The sequence below is a fragment of the Hyperolius riggenbachi genome, chromosome 5, assembly GCF_040937935.1.
Source record: "Hyperolius riggenbachi isolate aHypRig1 chromosome 5, aHypRig1.pri, whole genome shotgun sequence".
Taxonomy (NCBI): Eukaryota; Metazoa; Chordata; class Amphibia; order Anura; family Hyperoliidae; genus Hyperolius; species Hyperolius riggenbachi.
Genome location: NC_090650.1, coordinates 114,474,222 through 114,491,518, shown reverse-complemented (window position 1 = coordinate 114,491,518; position 17,297 = coordinate 114,474,222). Strand labels below are relative to the sequence as shown.

Sequence of the window (17,297 nt, the reverse complement as noted above, 5' to 3'; positions counted from 1 at the left end):
GGCGCTTTCAAATTTGGGCCCCAGGTGAAGCTGCTAGTAGAATATCGGCAATAATATTGCTATTCTACTATTGGGTGCTGGATAATACTGATAGTAGAATATAGTAGAATGTAATTTTACAGCTATTCTGCTATTGCTTTACCTAATCTTCCTTTGAGGAATGTTTGTTTCTGAGAATTTCGAAGCCAGTGAAAACAATACCTGGTCTCCCAGAATGCTCTAGGAGAAAATAACATAGCTATAGAGCTTAGGCTAAGCATTACTGGTAGGCCGGGGATCCATACAAATATGCAGTAATACATAGATATAGGAACTTTTCTAATGCTCATACCAGGAAAAGTACTGTAAAAGTGGGCATCTTGACTCATTGACTGCATTCTACCATATGTCGTTACAGTGCCTCTTTTAGATGGCAATATTTATAAAGGGGTGATCTAATTAATTGCAAGACTGGCAGTGTTTGATTGCCAACTGTAATTTCTCTATTCACTTGAATGAACCCTTAGATCACATAGGCCACTCTTAGCCAATTGCAATCTTGTCATAGTCGGGAAGCTGGATCCTCAGTTTTGCAGCCTCCAAATAATGCACCTCCAGCATGGCTGGAAGTGCATTACTCACAGGCCACAAATCCTTTTTAGGCTCTGGCTTTGTGGCTGTGGCAAGGCCATGATTGGTTCCCAAGCTCTCCAAAGATCCAGGGTATCAAAGATCACTAGGGAGTTGCAGATGAACACTCTTTAAAGCAGCAATTGACTTCAAAAGTGATAAATGGGTTTTTCCTAAAGCCCAAGAACTCTATTTACTGGCGCTACTCACTTCAGTACCAACACTTGTGTCACGCTTGAAGAAGCAGCTTGTATGAGTCTCGAAATGTGCATCACCACTATTATTAGAAAATCGCTTTCACTGACACTCGTGTCACACTAAAACCTCTGAAGAAGCAGCTTGCATGAGTCGTGAAATTTGCATCACTGCTATAATAAGATTGTGTTCACTGACAGGGCATATTTTTTATCTAAATTATTGTTTGCTTTATTGATACATGATTAAAAGTTATGTTTTAGGAGTACAATTTCTCCTTTCAAACCCCTATTTTGTTGTTTTATATTTGTATACGTACATGCACATTGCAGCCAATGAGGAATACATTATTATTATAAACAGTTTTTCTATTTCTTTATTTATTCTTTACTGTTTATCAGTTTAAGACAAGGCAAGACAAATAACATTTATATCGCGCTTTTCTCCTGGCAGACTCAAAGCACCAGAGCAGCAGCCACTAGGGCACGCTCTATAGGCAGTAGCAGTGTTAGAGAGACTTGCCAAAGGTCTCCTACTGAATAGGTGCTGGCTTACTGAACAGGCAGAGCCGAGATTTGAACCCAGGTCTCCTGTGTCAGCGGCAGAGCCCTTAACCATTACACCATCCAGCCACCCCTTAAATGTGAACAACACTATTTGATTATCATTGAATAGCGATTAGTGATAGCTGCTTGATAGATTTGATGATAGCCAATTATTGCCGTTAGATATCGGAAAAAAGGGTTCAGGGAAGGCAAGTGGACTCTCATAAAAGGTGAGATCATTTCTCATAATCACCGCCTTCCGTGTTCTCCCCAGAATTTTTTTCCAGCCGGGTGGCATGAAATAGTAGTCGGGTGGCATGAAAAAGTAGCCGGGTGGGGCAATATGAGAGAATGCAGGGCTAGTGCTTCTTTGCGCAACTCTGCTTGTAGCATAGGAGGAGGTGAGCCAATGACAGCCGGGTGCTCACCAAAACTAGCCGGGTGGAGCACCTGGCTAAAAGAGCATTGGGAGAACACTGGCCTTTATAAATACAGTAACAAGTATATATTGAAATATTTAAAGGAGTCATCAGGACAAATCTAGTAAAATGAGTGGTACTTACCGGGGACTTCCACTCATTTTACTAGATTTGCCCTGATGACTCCTTTAAGGAAAATAAATAACGCCATTAGCCATGACAAAGTTGGCGTACATCACATTAAGTATAAAGGTTTTCACAGATAATGTACAATGAAAAAGTATAACAGGAGGTCACGTTCTGATGACAAGGCACTAGATCATCATAGATAAAAAAGCAAGTTATGCCACACATGTGGTTATCCAAACCCCAAACCTCTTCATTGGGAGGTTAGTGAGATAGTCGCCACTGAGACCAAGGGGACCATACCTTGGGGAAGTAATCCTCACTTTTATTAAGGTGATGTTTTCCAGCAAGTACATTTCCTGTATCTTATTTTTAAAAGCATCAACGCTAATTGAGGGGGACTTCCATTCTTTGGCTATAAAGGCCTTGGTGGCATTGCAAAATTAGACCAGTAAAGCATTTTGATATTTATCAAGCAAAGGAGCTTTTCTATGGAAGAGGGCTACCCAAGGGGGTTCAGGGATAACTGAACCTCAAGAACTTTGGAGGCTAACAGGAAGCATTTCTCCAAAGACGCTGAAACGCTGAGCATCTCCACCAACAATGGGCCTGATCTGCTTCTGCCCCGCATCCCCTGAAACAGGTATTGAAAGGGGAACAGAGCCCTTATTTCTGTTGAAATAATGGCATTTTTTGGTTAACAATTGATTGTTACCTTTAAGAGGCCCCTCAACTATTACACTGCAAGATCTTTATTCAAAACACAAAGTTTTCTATACTCTAAAGTAGATTTTTTGTTTGTTTGTTACTATGCAGTGAGTATTATTTAGGAAGGCTCAATTCAAACTGTGCTAGTGTAGCTTAGTATCCATGTAGCACAGATATGCTGTTCCTCTCTAGCAGTCAATGGCAGTGCCACTGTTTTGGGAGCAGATTGGTTATGTTTGTTCACTTGTCTGTGAAAACTCAACAGACAAACCCAGAGACAGTGGAAATAAATAGGCAGGTATTCTTATCCGTTCTATATGTGTGATTCAGAATGTATTCTAGCCATAGGACTGAAATTATAGCTAAAGATGTACAAACTTTTGTGTTGTTATTCTACTTGGAGGGCAAAAATATGGATACAACGGGAATTGGACACGTTCCCCACTCCTGTCTCTACTTGCAAAACTGCACATTATTTTCGCTTTTATTTTTCGCTACAGAAATTATTATTTAATCTCCTCCTCTACTATTATTACTACCTTCTTATTAAGATTTACAGGTTTCTAAAATAATAATAGCTTTGCTTCAAGCCTTCAGGGTGATGTTTTGATTAAAGTGGGATGAAACTCAAATTCCATCTATGGCCGAAAGCATTAAACACAGCATACAACTAATAGCTAAGAACACAATATTGGTTTCCAAGTTATTGGAAGGCTTAATACTCAAACTTTTCAATTCACTTATAAGGCCATGCAATTTTCACTTCAGATTCTACTTCTGATTGAGAAAATGATCAGATCTGCGAAAAAAAATATATACAGCCTACTGATTTCGAGTGACCGATTCTGAGCTCAAAATCAAGGTGTTTCTCCATTGGAAGCAGATCGGAAATGCTGGAAAATATCTATCAACATACTGGCTGTTGTTCTGCGTATGCCCTTTTGATTTATTTTCTATCGATATCCAGTCGGAAAAATGATTTGAAATCTGATTAAAATTACTTAATTACAAATCAATCTTATAATTTGTCCTTAATCTAGCTATGTTTATAGTTAGCTTCAGTGAAATGTTTAATATGGATCTATAGTACCCTGCAAGCCCATGGTGATCCAGAACTTCTAGGAGTGTGTAAGGGGGCTACAGTGGACCAAAAAGCCCTCTTTTTAAAACACTCTGGAAAACAAAAGTTTGCCTTCTTAAAGGAAACCAGAGACAAATTATAGTTAAAATTTTATACATACCTGGGGCTTCCTCCAGCCCCTTCTGCACGGATCCCTTCCATGCCACCTTCCTCAGCCTTCTCCAGCTCTGGTACCGGGTCCCAAAACTTCGGCCAGTCTGAGCATGCGCAGTACGCTCTCTCCGGTGAAGAATAGTATTGCACCTGCCCATTACTAGTCTCCGCTGGCGAGAGACTGCACATGCTCAGACTGGCCGTGACTGGGTCCCAGTACCGGAGCTTGAGAAGGCTGAGGATGGCGGCGTGGGAGCAATCCGTGCAGATAGGGCTGGAGGAAGCCCGAGGTATGTATAAAACAGAAAGTATTTGCAGTTATTCAGGTTGGAGTGGGCTCTGAGATGTCTCCAAGGACATCACTGCAGAATATGCAAATTATCAATTATTGTCCCTGTAAGCTACAGCTCATTGATAAACACAGGGTGTTAACAAGATGTCTGCTTCCATTAAAGCAGGAAGTAGACACACTGACGATTTATGGCAGGATTTGAATCAGCTGTAACAAAGATTTCTTTTAAAGATTCTTATGCTGTTGCTTATCTTTTAGAGCAGAGAGAAAGTTCTGAGTTCAGGTCCACTTTAAATACAGGGATGGAGGGGAGTGAGGGGGTCCCAATAGGTTTTCCCAGTATGGAACCCAGAAATGTCTGATGACCGCCCTCGCTCTAAGAACACGAGTCTGTTTTTTAAAACTACAAATATAGGCATTTTAATGATTGACAGCCGGGGTCGTGTTAAAATCTTGGTCAGATTGATAGCGAATAGATGGCTGCAGATAGATGTCAAATGATCAGACTGAAATATCATTGGGCACCCTTACCACCGTTCAGAATATTTTTCCTCTTTCCTTATTCATGGGGCCTGATTTATTAAGCCCCAGAAAAGACTAGTGTGATCCTACTCTTGACATTGCCAGTCAATCGTCGTGGGCACTTGTATTGCTGCAAATCACATTAATAAACAAGGCCGACAAAGCAAGCGCTCACCATCATGGGCTGCAACTGAATGACTCATCACCTCATATGCACCGCTTATATAGCTCAAATACACACTCAGCAATCAGACAGATGCAAAACATATGCATAACTAAATACTTACCATGCAAAACAGGATAGCACAATGGGTGCTGCTAGCCTGGTAGTTACAGAATTATGGAAACAAAGTAAAGGTAGAAGGCTGCGCATCCCTGACCCAATACTGTACAACTGAATGGTTAATCGCTGTGGCGCACACCGCCCCCCCTGGACTGAAATGTACGCCCGCATCCAAACAATGCAATACTGGTCTATGGAGACATTTTAGCTTCCATCATAGTTTTGCATGCAAAAATATAATATACTGGACATCTGCACCAACGTTGAGGTAAATCTCCAGAGCAGATGTCCTAACACTAACCTAAGTTAAAAGCAAATGTCTTTACCCTGGGAGCAGCTACGCTAAAATGTGTAACTTACATTCAATACAGACAGCAGAAAACAATGCAAGCGCTCAAGCTAAAATTTCTCCATAGACCAGTATTGCATTGTTTGGATGCGGGCGTACATTTCAGTCCAGGGGGGGGCGGTGTGCGCCACAGCGATTAACCATTCAGTTGTACAGTATTTGGTCAGGGATGCGCAGCCTTCTACCTTTACTTTGTTAATATACAAGGCTGTTGGCCTAAATATCAGATTTCTCGCTTATGCTCATTTATATACAGTACCTTAAATATAAATAAAAATTGCTTATTTGTGTGTAATTGTGTATGAACATTACTCATCCTCCCCAGAAAAGTGTTTCATTCCATAAGCCTCATCTTATTACGCTTAATTACCAGTAAAATTAGTATCTACCTCTTTCCACTGAAATGAATAGGAGCCTGTTCTCGATTCGGCAGTGATGCATGCATTGCCAGCATCCGCACAACACTCTGTTTATTTAATGGAATGGAGTCTATAACCTCTGTCAACAAAATTTACACATATGCATTAGAAACTATTTAAAACATTGTTTTTAAAAATGTCACACAGAAAAAAAGTGCTGATGTTTAAAGGGGATGATAATTCTAAAGCATGTAATGATTATGTATTGCCATTAAAAACAATAAATGACATAAAATAAGAGAAGAAAATGTAATCGCATTATGGGAGTAAAATGGTTGCTCAAAAAAAAACCCCTTAAAGTTAACTTAAAGAGTAACTGTTAGGCATAACATACACAATAAGTTCTCTACTGCAGGCTGATAGAGCAGTGAAACCAGGAAATTTAAAAGTTTAAAATCATTCTTACTTTTTTTTTTCTTGTAGATTTCTCTCCCCATGCCCCCAGGGTTTAAAACGGTACGCACTTCCGCAGAAGAGAAGTGACAGGCATGCTGAATCAGCCTGATTGGCTGAAGCCTCTGTCACTCATCTCTCTGCGCTGCTATTGGCCAAACTGGTCTCTCCTTGTCTGCGCTGATCGAAGCAGCTGTTAAGAGAGCATGTCACTGCCCTCTGCCCCCCTCCTCCAGTGGCATGTCCGCACCTTCCCCCCTGCCGTTTTGCCGCCCGCCGCCGCTGCATTCTCCCTCTTCCCCGCACTGAACTTTGGGGAAGGATAAAGGCGGCGCACACAGACTCCCAGAATAATGATTCCAGGCACTGCAGTATCCTTCTATACTCTCTGCACTAGAGCAGATAATAGATGGGAATGAGAGCGCTTGGATCCATTATTAGGTGAGTCTTTGGCTGCTGCATTTATTCCTCCCCGCTGTGCACAGAGTCAGTGCAGGGAGAAGGGGGTGGCGGGGGGGGGGGGGGTAGAAGGATCTAGCCGGACACAAGATGGCCCCTGCCAGCAACAGGAGCCTTCTAATATTTACATATATAAATCACAGAAATCAAAACTTGGACACTACAATACATCTGTTATGTAAGTAGAGCATGTATTTATCTACTTACATATGTGTTTTTTGGGGGAGGGCATTTTATAGCTAATAGTTTCTCTTTAAGTAAAAATTATTTTCTATGATTTTAAGAATCACATGTTAAAGGAAGACCTAGAGTAAAAAAATATCCCATTTACTTACCTGGGGCTTCTTCCAGCTTCCTGAAGACTTCCTGGTGCCTCGCAGTCATCCCCCATGCAGCCATTCCTCTGCTGTCTCTCACTTCTTAATTGTTATCAACTTCCTTCTGTAAGCCTCATCTTCCCTGGGTCAGAGGTAGAGTTTGTCTGCAGATCATCAGTTGCGTCTTCCAAGATGACAACCACGTCCCATTCTCTTTCGGTTGTAGGTACCATGGGGATGTAAAGCGAGAGGCTTTGACTGACTTTGGCCACTGTCATCATACCTAAAAAAGTGACAGGAAGTGGTGGTGCAGAAGACACTAAAGACGCTGGGACAAGAGGCAAACGCAGCACAGTGGTGCCAGCCGGCAGGAAGGGACTTGCAAAGTAAAGAAGAGGCACACCTGGAACAAGTGGGAGCCCCACTAAGGAGGTAAGTATCTGCTTTTCTCCACACAAGTTACTTTTTGTGATAGACTCTTTTATGTGCATAATATATTGTTGCTTATAAATAAAACATAATGATATTGAATTGACTGCTTTCTCTGATGATGCAAAGCACTCATAAAGCTCAAGCATGTTGGCCATGAGACATAGGACTTCCACTTTGGCCTAGAGAAAAGAAAATGTGATATCTGTCTTTTATTTTTAGCAAGGAAAAGGAAATGTTTGGCATTACTGACATATGCATTAGTGGCTCATGTGACTTGCTAGTTTGGTGAATGGTCTACTTAAAACCATTAGCCCATCTAATGCCAGTACGTAAGTTTTGTACATGCATACAGGTGAAACTCGAAAAATTAGGATATCATAAAGAAGTTTATTTCAGTAATTCAACGTAAAAGGTGAAACTAATATATGAAATAGGAACCATTTGCATATGTTTTGGATTAATTAGCTGATTAGAGTCTGACACTTTGATCCTAAAATATTCAACATTTTCAAAATATTCTAATGGTCTGAGATTTAGATTTTGGTGTTTTCCCAAGAAGTAAGCCATAATCATCAAAATTATAACAATTGAAGGCTTGATATACCTCGCTTCGCATGTAATGAGTCGATTTCATATATTAGTTTAACCTTTTAAGTTGAACTACTGAAATAAATGGACTTTTGCATGATATTCTAATTTTTCGAGCTTCACATGTAGATCAACTATGGGGGTGGGGGGTAGATGGAGTTTTGAAGGGGGCAAGGGGAGGGAGGATTGGAGATCAGGTACCAGGGTGTTACATCTGGTTAGCTTGCTAATTGTTGCCCCTGGTGATGGGCAGAAAGAACGTGAATATAATGTAGTCGGACAAGTGGTTAAAAAAAAATAGGGCCCTTTTCCACTGACCATGTTTTGATGGGAAAAGTGGATTACTAAAATACCCGGATTATTTTTGTAATTGTGGTCATTCCTACTGATGTTTGATTTTTACCCATGCACATTTTCCCGTGTTTGTGTAATGGGTGTACAAGAAAGCCATGGCGCTGCGTGAATTGCAATTTTTGCAATTTTCCTGTGTTTTTTTCTTTTTTACTGAATAGGATAGTTGGAAAATCGCACAACATGGGAAGAAACAATCACTCAAAGATCTCACTGCAACACAGGGGAAAGTGAGATCTGTAAAAGAGTTTACAGTGAAACTGGGCCCAAAGAGCATGTAAGAGAAAGCAGACAGCAGGCCAGTACCTACAGTCACATGTTATGTGGGTAGATAGGTTTAATTTACAAAGTATATATTTTTTTAGGTTAAATATCAGTCTGATGAAAATTGCCATTGTCTTACCTACAGGTTGAAGTGTAGTTCCCAAGCAGGGAAACAGCTGTTCTCTGTGAGTGAGGTGCCCAACTACTAACTTGCCTCTTGTGGGACATACAAAAGCAGTTCCCATGAGACTGGTATTTAGCTTAAAAAAAAATCTCTGCATCAAAAATATACTTAGCCTATACTTAGCTTCATGACAATTCCTGGTAACATGAATGAACCCAACCACAGCTGTGATTTTGTGTGCACTAAGCAGAATATGCTTTAAAGGACCACTATCGCGCAACATTTTAAAATTTAATGGGGAACTGAAGAGAGAGGTATATGGAGGCTGCCATGTTTATTTCCTTTTAATCAATACCAGTTGCCTGGCAGCCCTGCTGATCCTTTGCCTTTTATACTATTAGCCATAGCCCCTGAACAAGCATGCAGCTGATCAGGTGTTTCAGACTTTAAAGTCACATCTGACAAGACTAGCTGCATGCTTGTTTCTGGTGTTATTCAGATACTACTGCAGAGAAATAGACCAGCAGGGCTGCCAGGCAACTGGTATTGATTAAAAGGAAATAAATATGGCAGCCTCCGTATAACTTTTACTTCAGTTCCCCTTTAAAAGACTTGAGTACACATACTTATAAGAAGTACATTTCTCCAAGAAAAAAATGCACTATAAAGTACTTTTTTCCCTATGTTGCTGTCACTTACAGTAGGTAGCAAAAATCTGACAGGCAGGTTTTGACTAGTCCATCTTCTCATGGGGGCTTATCCGTATTCTTTAGAAAAGCGCTCCCTGCTTACACACTATTTTGGCAGTGTTTTTTTTAACTAAAGAACACCTTGAGAATCCCCCATGAGGAAATAGATTAGTCTTAGTCTCAGAATTTTACAAACTATTGTAAAGTTGCTCATACATGTTACAATCAGTTAAAATTTCTTGTTTATTTGAACAAAAGGATTTGATCAATAAACGATCGATTATTCAATTTTTTGAAAAAAATCTGATCAGATGTGTTGGAAAAATCATGTTGGTTGCTTGGAAAATTGAATGGTGCATGATAGATTTGATAAAATAATCTAATAGAGCAGAAACCTGTAAAATTGAATCGTGTATGGCCACATTAAAGGAGTCACCAGGGAAAAATAAAAAAAATCAGCCTTCCTGGGGCAGCCGACTGTCCTATGCTGGCTGCCCGCTCTCCGCCACCGTCCCGGGCTCCCCGCACGCTGTTCAGGCCGACCTCAAGGTCGTGCTTACTGTGGTTGGGTGAAGCGCTGCTGTCAATCATGGCCCCCTGGTCCACGGCGCACTGTGCAGGCGCAGAACTACTGTGCCTGCGCAGTGCGCCGTGGACCACATGGCCATGAGTGACAGCGGCGCTTCACGCAGCTGCAGTAAAGACGACCTCGAGTGGAGCGGTCGGCGTTGGACAGTCGGCTGCAAGGAGCTGGAAAAAGCCCCAGGGAGGCTGATTTTTTTTTTCCCTGATGACTCCCTTAAGGGATAGAACACAGAAATGTATGGTGGAATGAATGTACATTTCATACATATGCATGAACAAGCATTTTAAAATTTACAATTTTTCGCAACAATAGTCCTTAAAAGCAGTGCTTCCCAACTCTGTACTCGAGTCCCACCAATAGTGCATGTTTTGTGGAAATCCACAGAGATAGTTAATCAGCTCTGCTGAGACACTAATCCCACCTGTGATTGAGTGTGGTTTTCTGCAAAACATGTACTGTTGGTGGGCCTTGAGGACAGGGTTGGGGAACTGTGCTTTAACCAGTTAATGGCAATCCGACTTATTAAAACATCCTGTTTGAGCCTGTTAACAGCAACAGGCTCAAACAGGATGTTTGAGACACCGTGTTCAGTGATTGGGGAAGAGGACTGTGCGCTCCTCTACCCAATCACAATTCCTGGAATGAATGGACATGGCAGATGAATGGACATGACCCCGACCAGGGGCCATGTCCATTCATAACACAGGATGCAGTCAGAGGAAATAAAATGCAAAAAGTGAACACTTCCTACAGAACAGGAGTGTTTGCAGTGCTATCTAGTGGCCAAAAAGTAAAATTACACATACAGACATATATACACATGCACTTATAATTAAATATTAATAAATTGAATAACTTATATTTCCAAAGAAAATCCCTGAACTATTGACCTTTTTCTATCTCCCTCAGAAGTTGTATTCTTTCAGGAAAACGTTTATGGCTGTATTTGGCTTATCTGTGATGTTTACGATATTCCCAACAAGGTACTGACAAGACAGAAACTGTCACTTCCATGCCTAGAAATTAACTCTTTCAGGCAGCAAAATAAAACAAGTGAAACAGCCTGATTATTAATATGTTTTGCACTGTACATACACATGTTTATCTCATCATGTCACATGTCGCTTCGGGAAGGTAGGAGATGCTGTGTTAGCTTTTTGACTCGACTGGTTTACTTTAATGTTCTCAGCAGCAAAATGATAATAAAAACAACCTGTGTATTAATGACTGGAAAAGCTGAAAGACATGACCTCTTATCACTTCTGACCAAAGGATGGGCCATGCATCTCTATCTGGTAAATCTAGCTCTGCAGAAAATATGCTGCTTCATTTGCCCTGACAATTGATAAATCCGCTCTGAAAGAGAATCATCTTTCCAAACAATAAGCTCCTTATTTTCCAATATCTGCAAAATGTAATACATGCTTCAGCTTGGCTCTGGTATGCCAGCTACAGCTCGGATACTGAAGAGACCGGATTAATGACATGGAAGAGATAAAACAAATACATACTGAAGCCAGTGTGATATTGTGAAAATGAAATAGAATTCTATCCATAATATCATTATGAATCCCTGCATATTTTAAATGTTATCTGCTGGACTCCATTGTTTGCTGTTTCATATCCTTTTACTTGAACACTAGGCAATTATCAATACATTTTAACAGGCAGCCTATGTGACTGCTCAATACATCTAAAGCCTGCTACACACATCCAATTTTAATTGGCTAATGATTGGCCAATTTTACTACTTCCATGTAGTATGAGAGCTTTCCTACACAATCTGTCCATAGCGTTTTAAATCTGTTGGTACTCAAACTACATGGAGATGGTAAAATTTGTCAGTGGTTGACTATTAAAAATTGGATATGTGTAGACATCTTTAAAGGAAGAGTCTTTGATTGAAGTCCAGTCATACCATGTAAAAGTTTATTAAGCATTGTCAAAATTCTTTTTTTTTTTTTTTTTTGCGTTAGACGTTGCAGCTGCAAATCCTGTTTTACATTTTAATAACATGACTTAAAGCAACCAAAAATTTTCCAGCCGGTTATGGGGGCAGGGCTTGTCTGCTCCTTGGCTCAGCAGAATCAAGCTTTTGCGATTGTAAAGGGGTGGGGCACAGACAAAGCTGTCGGGGGTCATCAGAGACTGCAGTTGGGGAAGTCTGTGCAACAGAAAATGGCTACTATAGCAGCTCTGACCAGATTCTGTAAAATATTTATTGTAAGTCCAGTTGCTTAAAGTGTACCCGAGGTGACATGTGACATGATGAGATAAACATGTGTATGTACAGTACTAAACATATTAATAACCAGGGTGTTTTACTTGTTTTATTTTGTTGCCTGAAATTAGTTAATTTTTAAGGCTGGAAATGACAGCTTCTGTCTTGTCAGAACCTTGTCAGGAATATAGTAAACATCACTGATAAGCAAATTACCACCATAAAAGTTTTTTTGTGGCAAAATACATTTTCTACATATTTCTGAGAGCAGATGGAAAGAGAAAGGGTCAATATAGTTCATGTATTTTCATTTAGGGACACCTAATAGACTGCAACTGAGCAGAGACAACAAAACATTCAATATACTTGCTAAATGTTTAAATATAAAAAAAAAATCCTGGGATGTTTTAAAAAGTCATTTTTAGGAGTAGGAGGTTAAATATAATTGTTTATCTCATCAGTTTATTTTCACCTGGGTTCACTTTAAACCATGGGAGGCCGGGGGGGGGGGGGGTGTTAGCTACTTAGCAAATTAATGAAACCAGTGGCGTAGCTACAGAGCTGTGGACCCCGATGCAAGTTTTACAATGGGGCCCCCCAAGCACTCTATACATAACAATTGATACAGCGCCCCAAAACCTGCCAATGGCAACTACAGTGTCAGAGGTGCAAGAAGGGGATGGGAAACAGCTTGTTAATGTTTACCACTATTCAAAGTCTCTATAGAAGTGAATGTTATGAGCACAGGACCAATAGAGAGCTAATACTAAAATTGAGGGAGGGCCCCTCTGGCTCAAGGGCCCTGATGCGGTCGCTACCTCTGCACCCCCTATTGCTACGCCCCTGAATGAAACTTGGAAAACCTCTGCACCTGAAATCAGGGTTTAGCTATCATTAGTTGCTTCACAACTCTTATGTACACACGCTGGATTTAATGTGGCTGTGGTGGCTGATAAAGACCCATCCATGTATGTTCTCATTTATGATATGTGGTGTTAATGCATTGATAGATTTGATACTGTATGTCAGAAAAATGGGATTATATATTTTCTAAACACAGTTAGATTTCTTGTATCTTTATGTATTGCACAGACTATTGAATGTGATAATTGCATGTATCTTTAGGTAGATCTCTAGATTTGAGTCAACTGTACTGAAAAAAGTTAAACTAGGATAATACAGAAGGCAAGAGACAAGTCATAAGTGTAATTACTATCAATGGCTGACATCACTTACCAGATAACTTCACTCTGTGTGAGAGAATGCACTGATTCTGTCAGCAGTATTTTGCAAGTGATATAGCATGTTGGTGCGGGGTCATCAGGCCATCAGTCTGAACTGTGAACAGCATGACTCGTTATGGCATCATCAACCACAATTTCTTCTAAAATGATGCTATGCATAGACTCTCTGAATTCTCACTTTGTAAGTTGTTAGCCCGCTGGTTGCAAAAGTGATGCTATGGCTTTACTGTTTAGTTAGTGCTCTGTTACATGCATGCAATGTCTTTATGCAGTTAGGCCTCTTTTAGATGGGAAGCTGACAGGCAGTGAATTTACCACATTAGCTGCTTTCCTGCACCAGCTTGGCACTTGTTAGCACTTGGTACCGGCTGTGGACAGACAGCTCCCCGATGGAGTCACAGAGGCGACATGTTGCGACTTTCTCCCTAAGGTACAGTGATGTGAAAAACTATCGGTCCCTTCTTGATTTCTTATTCTTTTGCATGTTTGTCACACTTAAAGAGAACCCGAGGTGGGTTTGAAGAATATTATCTGCATAAAGAGGCTGGATCAGCCTATACAGCCCAGCCTCTGTTGCTATCCCAAACCCCCCTAAGGTCCTCCTGCACTCTGCAATCCCTCATAAATCACAGCCACACTGCTGACAAACAGCTTGTCAGAGCTGGCTGTGTTTATCTCTATAGTGTCAGTCTGCTGCTCTCCCCGCCTCCTGCAGAACTCCAGGCCCCGCCTGCATCCCTTCCCTCCCTGCTGATTGGAGGGAAGGGATGGGGGCAGGGACTGGAGCTATGCAGGAGGCGGGGGAGCAGCTGAGACTGACACTACAGATGTAAACACAGCCTCACAGCACGGCTGTGATGTATGAGGGATTGCAGAGTGCAGGGGCACCTTAGTGGGGTTTGGGATAGCAACAGAGGCTGGGCTGTATAGGCAGATCCAGCCTCTGTATGCAGATAACATTCTTTAAACACACCTCGGGTTCTCTTTAAATGTTTCTGCTCATCAAAAACCGTTAACTATTAGTCAAAGATAACATAATTGAACACAAAATGCAGTTTTAAATGATGGTATTTATTATTTAGTGAGAAAAAAAATTCCAAATCTACATGGCCCTGTGTGAAAAAGTGATTGCCCCCCTTGTTAAAAAATAACTTAACTGCGGTTTATCACACCTGAGTTCAATTTCTGTAGTCACCCCCCAGACCTGATTACTGCCACACCTGTTTCAATCAAGAAATCACTTAAAGGAAATCACTTAAAGGAGCTATCTGACACAGAGAAGTAGACCAAAAGCACCTCAAAAGCTAGACATCATGCCAAGATCCAAAGAAATTCAGGAACAAATGAGAACAAAAGTAATTGAGATCTATCAGTCTGGTAAAGGTTATAAAGCCATTTCTAAAGCTGTGGGACTCCAGCGAACCACAGTGAGAGCCATTATCCACAAATGGCAAAAACATTGAACAGTGATGAACCTCCCCAGGAGTGGCCGGCCGACCAAAATTACCCCAAGAGCGCAGAGAAAACTAATTCGAGAGGCCACAAAAGACGCCAGGACAACATCTAAAGAACTGCAGGCCTCACTTGCCTCAATTAAGGTCAGGGTTTACGACTCCACCATAAGAAAGAGACTGGGCAAAAACAGCCTGCATGGCAGACATCCAAGGCGCAAACCACTTTTAAGCAAAAAGAACATTAAGGCTCGTCTCAATTTTGCTAAAAAACATCTCAATGATTGTCAAGACTTTTGAGAAAATACCTTGTGGACCGACGAGACAAAAGTTGAACTTTTGGGAAGGTGCGTGTCCCGTTACATCTGGCGTAGAAGTAACACAGCATTTCAGCAAAAGAACATCATACCAACCGTAAAATATGGTGGTGGTAGTGTGATGGTCTGGGGTTGTTTTGCTGCTTCAGGACCTGGAAGGCTTGCTGTGATAGATGGAAACATGAATTCTACTGTCTACCAAAAAATCCTGAAGGAGAATGTCCGGCCATCTGTTCGTCAACTCAAGCTGAAGCGATCTTGGGTGCTGCAGCAGGACAATGACCCAAAACACACCAGCAAATCCACCTCTGAATGGCTGAAGAAAAACAAAATGAAGACTTTGGAGTGGCCTAGTCAAAGCCCTGACCTGAATCCTATTGAGATGTTGTGGCATGACCTTAAAAAGGCGGTTCGTGCTAGAAAACCCTCAAATAAAGCTGAATTACAACAATTCTGCAAAGATGAGTGGGCCAAAATTCCTCCAGCGCTGTAAAAGACTTGTTGCAAGTTATCGCAAATGCTTGATTGCAGTTATTACTGCTAAGGGTGGCCCAACCAGTTATTAGGTTCAGGGGGCAATTTCTTTTTCACACAGGTCCATGTAGGTTTTGAGTTTTGTTTCTCACTAAATAATAAAAAGCATCATTTAAAACTACATTTTGTGTTCAATTAGGTTATCTTTGACTAATAGTTAACGGTTGTTGATGAGCAGAAACATTTAAGTGTGACAAACATGCAAAAGAATAAGAAATCAGGAAGGGGCAAATAGTTTTTCACATCACTGTAATACCACTGTGTGTCAAGCGCCGACACACATGGTGTTACAACTGCTGCTACTTGGCTGTAGTTTCATTGCATCAGAATGTCGCACGTGGGCGGCAGATGGGATGCTGAACTGCTTGACAAGTGCTCAGTTCAGCAATGCATCTGAAAGAGGCCTTAAAGAGGACCTAAACTTATGCATAGAGGAGAAGGAAAACACAGAAATACTAACCCTGTTTGCTTTTAGAGATAACAGGCTTTCTAATTCTCCCTTACCTGGAAGTAATAAGTCACTGTAATTTGAGCTGTCGCCTCTGACTGATCTGTGCCAAGGTGTTGCCTTGCCATTCAGAGAGGCTATATGTAAACACAGGAGGTTTAACCCTGTATGTCCTCTCAGAAAACCATTAAATAACTACACTGAAGCATCTCTGAGGAGATCTAAAAGCTGTAACAAAAAAAAATGGTTTTCTGTAAAGGATATTATGCTGTTGCTCCTCTTTTACAGCAGTGAAGTTCTGGGTTTAGATCAGCTTTAAACATTCAGTCTGCAGAAAGAGAACAATAACTAGAAAGCAGAAGATTCTGAAAGAAAAAAAGAGACCTGAGGTAGCTACCATATTTCTGCCACGGCAGGGTCACTTCTTAAAAGGACTCCGAGTACCTCTCATTGGTATGCCTTTAAGCCAGACGACTTCCAACAAAGTCGTGCCTTGGAAGGAGCCTCTTGCAATGGCCATGTGTGTCACTTCCTCTTCCTGCTTCATTCAGTGATGCATTCTCTAACAGAGAAGACAGGAGTAACCGGAAGTTATAACATAGCCAAGATGGCAGCCGCGATTTGAAATTGAACGAAAACTATTTGGTGTAGAATGGCGATTCATGCATCAAATGAAAGAGGAGAGCACAAGAAAGTTATGCATCTCTAAGTACTTTGTAGTACTGGTCGGAGTCTCTTTAAAGGCATGCCCATGAGAGGTGCTCGGAGTCCCTTTAAGACTTATGAATATTATAAATATACAATGTTTTGTAAAAAAATGTTGGCCACTTATAACCAGTTTTCAATAAATAGCAAAAACCCTGATTACATACTGTATATATACTATACCGGTATATGTATGTATTCCTAGACAATCAGATTATTCATGATTAGACATCATGTGGTTAAGGTGGTTTGAGTAGACGAAGGGAAAAAACAGGGCTTGGCTCGTGTTCCATGAAGGATGTTATTCTTACTGCAGAAGTTAGACTTCTCTTCATATCGCAGTTAGTGATCTGGTTGGGGCAGGACTATGGAGATTGCTGCAAGCAATTTTGCTTATGCTTTATACATTGGAGTTTTTGGCACAAGTGCAAGTACAGGAAACTCCCTAATCTGCGTCCCTTTTGGTTGAAATT

General features: G+C 41.0%; 1 protein-coding gene across 4 annotated transcripts in view; it reads left to right on the top strand.

Moving 5' to 3' along the window:
- The window catches only part of THRB (thyroid hormone receptor beta), a 479,584-nt gene that overhangs the window by 65,643 nt on the left and 396,644 nt on the right, over positions 1-17,297 (top strand). For 3 of the 4 annotated variants that reach the window (XM_068236162.1, XM_068236155.1, XM_068236157.1), the window contains exon 2: positions 7,097-7,302. The exons of the other annotated variant lie outside the window; for it this stretch is intronic. The gene's annotated coding sequence lies outside the window, so the exon portion shown is untranslated. The remainder of the gene's footprint in view (positions 1-7,096; positions 7,303-17,297) is intronic. 4 annotated transcript variants of the gene reach the window in all.